Raw genomic sequence first — 13585 nt, forward strand, 5'->3', positions numbered from 1 at the left:
CGAAATTATAATATATATATATATATATATATATATATATGAAAAAGTTCAAATGCAGCGAGGACTTTAGGTGCAGCAGAATTTCAGAATACACCAATAATGTTAACAACATGCACCAACAGTGGGAAACACACCACAATGAAATGTAAAAATACACAAAAAAATGCGAATATATATGGTCGCACTCCTGTGCGAATAAGTACCCAGGATAGAAATGCGAATTTATGCCAGTCATCCACGTGTCCAGATCAATGAATCAGATCTAATTTTAAAAAAAAAAATGACGCGGTGGCATTTTTATAAATAACTCGAACTTTGGTGCAAGTAAATGTGTTATAAGTGCAAGTAGCCGGTGCACCTTTGCAAGTAAAAAGTGCAGGTAAATTCACTTACAAGTGTACCTACTTTCACCTACAAGTGCATATAATTTTTCCATGTTAACGTTCAATGATATGAGTTCGTTCTGTCTTTTTACATCGCTATTGTTCTTGCGGGGAGTTCAGAGGGTAGTTAATACCCGTGAAAACCACACGCAAACATTCATGCACCTAGGTGCAACTACTTATAACTATAGGTGCACCTAGTTATTACTATAGGTGCACTTAGTACTGATGCTCAGTGTTAATTTTATTTGCACCTATAATACATTTTACATGCACTTGTAATACATTTTACTTGCACTTCGATGTTCAATTATTTACGAAAATGCCACCGCATTTTTTTTAAAATCAACGTTTCTCATCCATTAAATCTGGATACGTGGACGAATAGCAGGCATTCGCATTTCGCTCCTGGGCGAGCCATTCGCACCAGAGGGCAACTCTCTCTCTCTCTCTCTCTCTCTCTCTCTATATATATATATATATATATATATATATATATATATATATATATATATATATATATATATATATATATATATATATATATATATATATATAGGCGATCAAGTGCAGCCATGTTGTTAGGTGTGGTCATATGGTCAAGTACTGGCAATTAGATTATATAGATCCAATGAATCTCATTAATCAAGATTCATCCAGTATTTTCGCGCACGTTATCTTACCTAGCGAACTGCAAGGGTAAACTCGTCATAGGGCACCAGAATAAGGGAAATCGCATTGTTGTGTGTTTTATTTGTGTAATTGGTACGTTATTAGCCTTACTCTGGTGTATTTGTAGATTCCCATTGGTTCCAAGTTCAGGTGCGGCAACGCCTTCCCGTGTGGTCAGTGCGGCCCAAGCACCCGTTGTTATACAATATACATACACCATCCATGTTATGAAATGCACAGCAAAATACATACACAAATTAGGTACGCATCACCAAAAACGCGTCATTAGATATGAATAAATATACCATACAGTGTTTGGGAATACACTATTAGTGTGTTTCACTATGGTGTATTTTATTACACTATTGGTGCATGTAGTCAACACTGTTGGTGTATTATGGAACCCGATCGCTATAAATGGCCACTGTAATTACCATAACACCCTCACTTACCAAAAAGCGCGAAAATCTGAAAATCCCCAAATCCTCAGAATTAGCCACTATCGTTAGATTAAACTGATTCAACGACACAGATACGATCACACCGCCACACCTAATGACATGACCACATATGAGCGCTCTTCTATATATATATATATATATATATATATATATATATATATATATATATATATATATATATATATATATATATATATATATATATATATATATATAGAGGGGTGATCACATGTGGTCATGTTGTTTGGTGTGGTCATATGGTCAATTATAGGCCATTAGATTAGATAGATCCAATGAACCATATTAATCAAGATTTTTTCAATATTTTCGCGCACATTCTCCTACCCAGCGAACTGCAAGGGTAAACTCGTCATAAAACACCGGAATAGGGAAATTCACATTGTTGTGTGTTTTATTACACTATTGGTGCATGTTGTCAAAACTGTTGGTGTATTCTGGAACCCGGCCGCTATAAATGGTCACTGTAATTACCATAACATGGGAATACACCATTGGTGTGTTTCACTGTGGTGTGTTTTATTACACTATTGGTGTATGTAGTCAACACTGTTGGTGTATTCTGGAACCTGCCCGCTATAAATAGCCACTGTAATTACTATAACACCCCCACTTATCAAAAGGCGCGAAAATCCTCAGAATTACCACTGCCGCTAGATTAAATTGATTTAACGACACAGATATGGCCACACGACCACACCTAATGACATGACCACATATGAGCACTCTTTTATATATATATATATATATATATATATATATATATATATATATATATATATATATATATATATATATATATATATATATATATATCATTTTTCCGCCCAAAATCTTGTAGTCAATTAATTAAATATTTGTATTAGGCAATAAATTTTTTTTAGGAATATTAATATAATGAATTGAATAGGAATATCACTATAATGAATTGATTAGGACAATATCTTAAATAAATAAATGCACTTTCCTTTTGAAAAATCTTACAAATTTATAATTCTCATATTTTTCACTTATAAATACAATAGTTGATAACTAAAAAAAATTATTAGTCTTCATTTTACATTGCATCCCTCGTTTCCCTTGCAGGTGACTCTCTCATTCCCTTCTTCAACTGCCAGTTAAAAAATCATATTACAACTTTATAATTGACATGTAATATGCATGTGGTCACCGCTTTTGTGGTCCTTTGGGTCATGCTCACCCATATTTCTATCCCTATTCCGGAGGCTAGTAAAATTACCTTCTCGATTGTGGCTGGACTCTCTCGCTCGTATCCCATTTTCGCCTTTGAAGAAGACGCCGCCACCGTCTACCAGAAGAAATGAGTGATTTGGCCCCGGCGATGTTTTTGGAAATCAATGAATTAATAGTATGTTTTTTAATTGTAATATCGCAATGTTTCATACGATATTTCCTGTATTTGATTTCAAAATAATTGAATAAAAATGAAAAAAACTTCCAAACTAACTCAGTATAGGAAAAAAATATTAATCTCGGTTATATATTTTATAAAATGTAAAGTTACTGGAAATATAAAAATCTGTATATATATGTTACTGGAATATTGTAACACCCCCCAAGCAAGACCTATATAAAAGCCTTAAACATGCAGATTAAACGACAAAACTAGCACAGCGGAAGATAAAACGAAACTGGATGAAAGAAATCCAACGGGGTGTCATGCCACGTCTACCAAACACGGTAAACGCTACGGCAAACAATCTGCAAGTGTATACATCTATCCCAAAACATCAGTCTAGCTACATTGCCGCACAGGCCACAGAAACAAGGATAAAGGTGCTAAGCTACCAGGCTCTAGACATCGCGCTCGTCTAAACATCACCTGAAAGATACAAAGATAAACATTGGGACGACGCCCGGTCAGCGAATAATGCTGGTAACCCACCAATACCGTTAAGTATCATATATAGATAGATATAAGTCATAAAAACCATTTTCGAAAAGGAATACATATATATAAGTAAAACCAAGATCAACAGTCAACACAAGACTCATCACTCACAAGGATAACACGGGAACACATCCCAACCCACAAAGGTTAACCACACGCAAAGGATAAAGACTCACCCAACGGCAACACATGCCAAAACAACACAAGCCTCCGTGACTACACACGTCAGGAGAGAAGATCACACAACGCCGGCTTTACAAGCCCTCCCAACATCACCCATCACGAGTTGGTATGCCTTCCTTATGCCCTGTTCCAACCTTATGGCTACCCCCAACCTTGTATCTTCTTTCCAACCATTACCTCCAGGACCCCTGTACTTTTTAGTCCAACCTTATTCCCCCAGGACCGTCGTCCCCCACCAACGACCACCAACGAAAACCACCAATCACGGCAACACATGCCCGGATAACACATGTTATCCCCCAAAAACGTGGACCCATCACTCAGGCCACAACTCCATAATCACGTCACGGCCACCACGAGGACCGCTGCAATACCTTGGTGACTAGTGTCCCATACCACTAATCGTGCAATCCAGGTAAAGCCACACACGCACCACAACTCAACAAGAGTCAAACAACGGATCACAACGAAGGTATGAAACATACTCAATCAAGGAACGGGTCACAGCCCAACGACAACAACGATGAATAACACAAGTTATCATCAACCAATCGGAAGGTACAAACCACACACGCTAGCATTTAGACAACAAACTAGCATGCTTATCAACGGGGAAACTCAAGATAGTTCCGAGGAACACACAAGACACCTCTTGGTCCAACGAAACACGACGTTGAACACTTAGCACGATTCAGAACTCCAAAGTCCTACATGGATACCTACCATATAGTTCTAGACGTATGAAACTTCAAGAAGACACTCAAATAGTTCCACAAAAGAACAACGGGAAGCCAAAAGACCAAATACCGAGTCAAACAAATCATGGGGAACAAATCCCGAACAAACACCACTCGTGTACCCGCGGGTGGACTCACGGGTATTGCCCCACCCGTGGTTCCGCCCGCGGGAACACATTCCCACAGGGCCTTGTACCTGCGGGTAGGCCGGCGGGTGGTGCCCCGCCCGCCGTTCCGCCCGCGGGAACATTCCTATTCCACAACAAATCCTTTCGGGGATTTTCTTCTCCAAACACAAATTCAAGTCCAAAACATGGCAAATCTCACCAAACACAACAAAATGACTTGAACCATGGAAAATGCCAAGCAATGGCACAAAGGAACCCTAAACACAAGCTCTAGATATGCAATATCACAAGACAAATGCATAAACCCTCACATTTCATAGCAAAACACAAGTAGAATCCAAGAAATCACATATAGGTAAGCAAAATAGGTTTTGTAGAGCATGGGTTACCTCTTGAAGACCAAAAGACTTCACTTTACACCACAACAAGCTCTCCACAAGGCTTACTTTCCAAACCCACTTCAAGATTAAACCAAAAGATCATAAAGATCCTACCTTTAAGAAAAAGACAACTAAGATGGAACCAAAAACACAAGATGAACTTAGATCTTACCCTCCTAGATGCCCAAATAGGTGAAAGGTTGAATCTTGGAAGCAAATCTTGGAATCTTGACAAGGGTCTCAACTTGGCTTGGAGAATAAGCTACACTTCTTTTCTAGAGAGAAGGTAGAACTAATTTTTAAGAATGGTAGGGAATGAAATGAAGAAGTCTTCTAGGTTAGGTTACAATACTAACTCTTGGTGAAAAGACAAGGATACCCTTACTAACCCTTAGAAAGTGTAAGGAACAAGGGAACTCCCCTTAAAGCACAAGGTACAAGCACAACTTTAAGGTTGACTAGTCAAATTCTAGTCCTTGAGTATTAAAAATCAGGATTTTAGGAATTAATTCTTCAAATAAAATAGGATTAATTACTCAATTAATCCATGGATTGAATGTGGATTTTTGGGGTGTCACAAATATAGTTATGTAAAGATATATATTTAAAAATGAAAAATGGAATAGAATAGTATAGTATCCATAAATTATAAGGAAAATTTTGTAATTAAAGATGGAATAGGTTTTGCAATACGAGATGAAAATATAAGGTTTAGCCGAGATAAAAAGAATATTAATCGAGATGAAAATTAATAATTTTTACACCAAATGTTATTTTATACTAAGAATATAAGGATTGTGTAATTATAAGGTTTAGCCGAGATGAAAAAATGTTAACCTCGGTTATATATTTTATAAAATGTAAAGTTACTAGAAATATATATATATATATATATATATATATATATATATATATATATATATATATATATATATAATCTGTATATATATGTTACTGCAAATATAGTTATGTAAATATATATATTTACAAATAGAAAATTGAATAGAATAGTTTAGTATCCACACTTTATAAGAAAAATTGTGTAATTAAAGATGAAAATGGTATGCAATACGTATAAATGATTCAAAAGAAATTAATTGTGATTGATTTTGTAGCACATCTTTATCCAAAATTATGGGACCTCATTACAATATGTATATATAAAGATGTGTAATCTATACTATATATAATAACATAATCCTGAAATTTTAACTTCCCGCCTAATTCCTAAAAAATCTCTCTTTCTAATAAAATATATTGATTTCTACTTTCCCGTTCGTACCATAATTCTGCGTTAAAATTCTATTCAAATATTATAAAATAGTGTAATACAATTCCTGTTGTAATCAATCAATCTATACTATATATAATATCAAAATCCTGAAATTTTAACTTCCCGCCCAATCCCTAAAAAATCTCTCTTCCTAATAAAATATATTGATTTCTACTTTCCCATTCGTACAATAATTTTGCGTTAAAATTCTATTCTAATATTATAAAATTGTGTAATACAATTCCTATTGTAATCAATTAATCAATCTATACTATATATAATAACAAAATCCTGAAATTTTAACTTTCCGCCCAATTCCTTAAAAATCTGTCTTCCTAATAAAATATATTGATTTCAACTTTCCCATTCGTACAATAATTCTTCGTAAAAATTCTATTCTAATATTATAAAATTGTGTAATACAATTTCTATTGTAATCAATCAATCAATCTATACTATATATAATAACAAAATCCTGAAATTTTAACTTCCCGCCCAATTCCTAAAAAATCTCTCTTCCTAATAAAATATATTGATTTTTACTTTCCCATTCGTACAATAATTCTGCGTTAAAATTCTATTCTAATATTATAAAATAGTGTAACACAATTCCTATTCTAATCAATCTATACTATATATAATAACAAAATCCTGAAGTTTTAACTTCCCGCCCAATTCCTAAAAAATCTCTCTTCCTAATAAAATATATTGATTTTTACTTTCCCGTTCGTACAATAATTCTGCGTTAAAATTCTATTCTAATAATATAAAATAGTGTAATACAATTCCTATTGTAATCAATCAATCTATACTATATATAATAACAAAATCCTGAAATTTTAACTTCCCGCTCAATTCCTAAAAAATCTCTCTTCCTAATAAAATATATTGATTTCTACTTTCCCGTTCGTACAATAATTCTACGTTAAAATTCTATTCTAATATTATAAAATAGTGTAATACAATTCCTATTGCAATCAATCAATCTATCTATACTATATATAATAACAAAATCCTGAAATTTTAACTTCCCGCCCAATTCCTAAAAAATCTCTCTTCCTAATAAAATATAGGGAAAATTGTAAAAAATGTCCCTCTATAATATGTCAATTATCAATGTCTCCCTTGAATTATGAGTGGTGTAAATGTTTCCCCTCAATTATCAAAACGGTGCACATATAGCCCCTCCCGTAACGGACATGTGGTTCCCCGTTAGTGTACGACACTGTTAAGTCGGAGTAAATATGTAATTTAGTTGTTTTTTCCCACCCTCGATTCGAAGTACCAGCGATGGACAGCGGTGGGGAACCACATGTCCGTTGCGGGAGGGGCTATATGTGCACCATTTTGATAATTGAGGGGAAACATTTACACCACTCATAATTCAAGGGTGACATTGATAATTGGCATATTATAGAGGGGCATTTTTTATACAATAATACGGCGTTAAAATTCTATTCTAATATTATAAAATAGTGTAATACAATTCCTATTGCAATCAATCAATCTATACTATATATAATAACAAAATCCTGAAATTTTAAATTCCCGCCCAATTCCTAAAAAATCTCTCTTCCTAATAAAATATATTAATTTTTACTTTCCGGTTCGTACAATAATTCTACGTTAAAATTCTATTCTAATATTATAAATAGTGTAACACAATTCCTATTGCAATCAATCAATCTATACTATATATAATAACAAAATCCTGAAATTTTAACTTCCCGCCCAATTCCTAAAAAATCTCTCTTCCTAATAAAATATATTGATTTCTACTTTCTCATTCGTACAATAATTCTGCGTTAAAATTCTATTCTAATCTATATCTATACTATATATCAGTGTTGCAAAAATCGTGTTGCTGGCCACGGCGATGAAGGCCGGAATCGGCCTCTTCCGCGGCCACCTCTCCGGGTGAACGGCCGATTAATTTTTTTTTTTTTTTAAAGTTGTAATGTGTCAAAATTTCGGCACGGCATAACTTTTGACTCGGTTGTCCGTTTTGGACAAATGTTTTTTTGAAATCGCATATTTTTTCGTGATCTATCCACCGCAAACTGCCGTAGGCGGTTTGACCCACCAATTTCTAAAATGAAATGCTTTATTAAACACTTTCTAAGAAAAAATTATGAGAACATTATATTTTATTAATGAATTTTTAAAATTTTTTATTAAAAATTTGTCCCGTGTATTATTTAATAATCTTTCTTTATAATTGGTCAAATTATTTAATTATGGTAAATTAGGGAATAATTAATGATGGTAATAGAAATCCTAGAAGAATATAGAATTGAAGAATATGTAATTATTGTTATATTATTAATGTGACTCTCGGAATACAATACAAGAATATTTAATTATGGTTATATTATTATTGTGCCTCACGGCCATTGTATACTAACAGAACTTGAAAAGAAACTAATAATAATAATAATATAAGTGGTAATAATAATATCTAAAAAGTAATTAAGTGTTAATAATAATAGCAAGAATATTAACTTAAGAATTATAACATAGAATAAATCGTAATAATTAATAACTATAGTCTAGGATTAAATTTGGAATTGTCAGGAAAGATAAGCAACCTCGGGTGAAATTAACTCTAAATAATTATATATCGATTTAAATATTCTTAATATATTACAATAATTCCATTCCGTGCATCACACGGGTGAAAATACTAGTTAGGTATAGAATGTATAAGCAAGATTTTGTTTAAAGATGGAAAACAAATTAGACCAGTTGAAAAAGGGAATGTATATTAATAATTCAATCAAAATTAAATATGATCCCCAATTCTCCATATATAATTCACTGAACACTGATATTTAAAATCTCTAAAGTTTCAACACCGGATGCGTACATCTACACATTGACTATTAATTTGGGAATTATTTGCTCGTATTCAAGCAATGATAACATCAGAAAATACAATCGATCCAACTCAATTATTCAATTGCATTATATAATATTCGATGTAATAATTTATATAATTATATATCAATCCAAATATTCTTAAAATATTTTAACAAATACATTCCGTGCATCACACAAGTGAAAATACTAATAATACTAGAATTAACATGGGATGTTCTGAAAGAAAAAGGACTAAAAATAAAATGTAATTTATAAATCTATGATTAAAATGAAATTAACGATAAGATAACTAACACACGAGTATTAAGCTATACCAAAAAGGAATTTAAGATGAGAATAAAGCATTTCTCGAAAACTAAGATGAGAATAAAGTATTTTTCGAAAACAGTAGAACGGATAAAACTTTTGTTCATATTTAAGATTGGAAAATGACACATTTTCCCATGAATTATATGCTTATAGTACTTTTTCTCTCTGAATTATTCATGTATTCACATTTGCCTCCTAAGTTATGTTAAATGTTACGATTTTCCTCATTTCATGTTAAATGGACATTTTTAACCTTAAAAATAAGTATTTCATTTATTTTTCTTCTCCAACAAATTATTTCTTATATGTATGGATGATCACGGTTTGGTTCGAACCTAACCCTACACTGTAGCAACCGAATCGAAACAGTAGAAACAGTTCTGGTTACGATTTAGAACTAGAAAAAATATTATAAAATAAAATAATTATTGAATTTAGACTATTTTAAAAATAAGAAATCAAATTTACAAAAATAAATAAATAAATAAATTTTGAATTAGCCGGAGGAAGATCAACAAGTTCCCAAGTGTGATTCTGTAAGATAGAATCCACTTCACTTTTAATAGCCTCTTTCCACATTGGTCCTTCTGTAGAAGTCACGGCTTCTACATACGTTCGAGGCTCGTTTTATATCAAACAAGATAGAAAATCAGGTTCATTTTCTAATAAACAAGTTAGAGTACTCGAATCGTACTCCAACAAGTAAGTTAGAAAATCAGGACCAAATGATTTTCCAACTCTCGCCCGCTTACTGCGTCTCGGCTCGAGCTCGGGTTCTCTCTCGGATTCCCCACTATCATTATCCATAGCTTCGTCAAACATTCGTTTTGACATACTCGGTCCCTCGTTGGACCTACAAAGGAATACATTTTCAAAGAAAGATGCATTCCTTGATTCTATTATCGTATTCTCGTGTACGTCCGGATTATGGGACTCGTGTACTAAGAACCGATAAGCACTACTATTATGTGCATAGCCAATAAAGATACGGTCCACCGTCTTGGGACCTATCTTTACTTTCTTAGGTGTTGGCACCAAAACTTTGGCAAGACACCCCCACACTTTCAGGTACTGGTAGGAAGGTTTCCTACCGTTCCACAGCTCATAAGGAGTCTTATCGAGCTTCTTGCGGGGTACCTTATTCAAAAGGTAGTTACTTGTCAAAATCGCCTCACCCCACGCATCTTGAGGTAGGCCCGAACTTATAAGCATCGCATTCATCATATCTTTCAATGTACGATTCTTTCGTTCGGCAACACCGTTCGATTGAGGTGAGTAAGGTGTAGTACGCTCGTGTATGATACCTACACTAGCACAGAAGTCACCGATAGGTGCTTCGTACTCACCACTTCTATCGCTTTTAACTTTCTTAATCTTACGATTAAGTTGGTTTTCAAGTTCATTCTTATAAAGAATGAATTTTTCCAAGGCTTCGTCTTTGCTTTAAGCAAATACACATAGCAATAACGTGTGCTATCGTTGATAAACGTGATAAAATATTTATTACCACCTTTTGTTTCTGTCGATCTAAAATCGCACAAATCATTATGGATTAATTCTAGTGGTTCAGTTTCCCTTTCAACTGATTTGAAAGGTACTTTCGTTAGTTTTGCCTCAACACAAATTTCACACTTGTTATTTGTGTTAATTTGAAAATTAGGAATATGGTTCATGTTAATTAGTCAACGCATAGAATTAAAATTAACATGACCTAGTCTACCATGCCACAAATTGGAAGACTCAAGCAAGTAAACGGAAGTAACTTTGCTCTTACTCATGATAATAAGCATTACATTGAGCTTAAAAAGCCCATCAATTACATAACCTTTGCCTACAAATATTCCTAACTTAGACAAAACAACCTTGTCTGACTCGAACACCATGCGAAAACCATGCTTGTTCAACAGTGAGCCAGACACCAGATTCTTCCTCAGCTCTGGAACATACAGCACGTTGTTCAACGTCAGTTCCTTCCCGGAAGTCATCTTCAGAACCACCTTGCCCACGCCTTCCACAGCAGACTGAGTAGAGTTTCCCATCCAAACCTTCTCGCCCTCAACGGTCTCAAAGGTGTTGAACATCTCTCGGTTGCAACACAAATGCCTTGTTGCACCAGTGTCGATGAACCACTCTTGTGGGTTAGAGTCCACGAGGTTCACCTCGGTCACCATAGCCGAAAGGCTAATCTCGACCTCCTTCTGACTGCTTTCTTCAACCATGTTGGCTTCAGAATTCTTGTTCTTCTTCTTTGGAACTTTGCACTCAGAAGACTTGTGGCCAGACTTGCCACAATTGAAGCATTTTCCATGAAATTTCTTCTTGGTAATGCCTCCCTTCGGACCTAGCTTTTGCTTGTCCTTCTTGGAGTCTTTAGCATGCTCCACAACATTGGCCTTAGCGCCAACAGTGACAGGATTTCTCCCATCATTCGTCCTGTTCCCCTCCTCAATTCGGAGTCGCTGGATCAGGTCCTCCAGGTTCATCTCCTTTCGCTTATGCTTAAGGTAGTTTTTGAAGTCCTTCCACCCTGGAGGCAGCAAGCGGATAACAGATCCCACTAGGAAGGCTTCACTCAACGTCATGCCCTCGTCACGGATTTCATCAAAGATTAGTTGTAAATCTTCAACCTGACTTAGCACGGTCTTGGTATCAACCATTTTGAAGTCAAGGAATCGGTCAACCACAAATTTCTTTGCGCCTGCATCCTCACTTCGGTATTTATGATCCAAGGCTTCCCACAGTGCTTTCGTTGTGCCAATCTTGCGATATACATCGTATAACGCATCACATAGTCCGTTCAGGATGTAGTTTCGGCATAGGAAGTCCGAATCCTTCCAATAGCCATCTGCCATCACAGATTGGGCATCCTATTCCCTTAGTTCGGGAACCTTCTCGGTCAAGAATCTCGCCAAGCCGAGAGTTGCCAGGTAGAACAACATCTTTTGTTGCCACCTCTTGAAATTCGATCCACTACCGGTGAACTTCTCTGGTCTTTCGGCCGAACCACTCGGTACCGAAGGTACCCGAGTCATGGGAATATATCCCTCAGTGCTTCCACCATCTTGTGAACCAACGTTCACCGGTGTAGCTTGGGAATTAGCAACATTGTTGCCATTCCCACCACTGTTGTTCTCAACAACATTCTCCTCCCCTGGATTAACGATAGGCACACCAAGGTTCTCCATTTCTTCTAGGAAATTAGAGATAACAACCAACAGGAAACGAGAATAAGGTTTTAAGATTGTTGGGTAATATGGTTGAAAAATCCCAAAATAATAATTCTACAGAAAAATTATTATTGTATGGGAAAACAGAAAAAGCTGGGAAGGAAAAGATGGAGTGTTTGGGTATAGGTTTAGCACGAGTTCGAACACAAAGTTCTTTTCCTTAAAACCTTATTTGCTACCTCCCACAAGTGCTAGGAGTGTTGTACTCTAAGTTTCCTAGGATAAAAGGTGCTACAATTATTTGTTTAAGCACCTAAACAAAGAACCCGGCAAACAAAGCAAAGCTTAGAACACTGCTGGGTAAAGAAGAGAGTAGAAGCAGAAGTTTTGAAGCAAAAACAGTACTGGAATTCCTTTTGTTTGTTTTTTTTTTTTTTTTTTTTTTTTTTGTGCTGTGTAAAATGCTTCTGTTCTACCTCTCTTTATATAGGGATGTTGGAGGGATAGCATTCAACATGGCCATTAAATTGGTATTAAAACCAATTGTGTAACACCTGTAACAGCCACCCATTAAGTAGGATTAAACTCAGTTTTAAAAATTGGAATTAAAATAGTGTTAATTCCATTAACAGATGAGTTTAATCTTCTGAACTTTCGGGTTTCAGACCGTTGGGGTGCAGGTTCACACGAGAGCACACGGACCAGGCAACACGAGAGTACATCTCTCGTGCGCGCTGTGGTGCAACCCGAGAGTGCACCTCTCGTGATCACTGATGCACGAGAGTTGTGCTCTCGGTGCACCACAACCTCTCGTGCTCTCTGTAGCACGAGAGTAGGTGCTCTCGGTTTCGGTCGAACTCGGCCGAACCAAATGACTATATCAGTTGGAAAATGATACCGAAGTTTGGCATAACTTAACCTACAAGGCCAGTTAATTTTCGAGCGCAGGCTTGATTCAAGCCTTTTCGATCTCTTCTAGTTGGATTTTGATTTGCACCCCCCCTCCCCCTCTCCTCCCCCTGCTCAAGAGAGCCTCTATGCTATACAATTCTACAAGCTTCAAAAGAGCTCTTGTATATAAG

The 13585-nt window shown here is 35.4% G+C and overlaps 1 protein-coding gene across 2 annotated transcripts in view; it reads left to right on the forward strand.

Annotated features, from left to right (window-relative positions):
- LOC109147171 overlaps positions 1-13585 on the forward strand; it is a 46756-nt gene that overhangs the window by 29148 nt on the left and 4023 nt on the right. The gene's annotated exons all lie outside the window — the stretch shown is intronic.

This window comes from Ipomoea nil, unplaced genomic scaffold (assembly GCF_001879475.1).
Source record: "Ipomoea nil cultivar Tokyo-kokei standard unplaced genomic scaffold, Asagao_1.1 scaffold1977, whole genome shotgun sequence".
In the NCBI taxonomy this organism is placed as follows: domain Eukaryota; kingdom Viridiplantae; phylum Streptophyta; class Magnoliopsida; order Solanales; family Convolvulaceae; genus Ipomoea; species Ipomoea nil.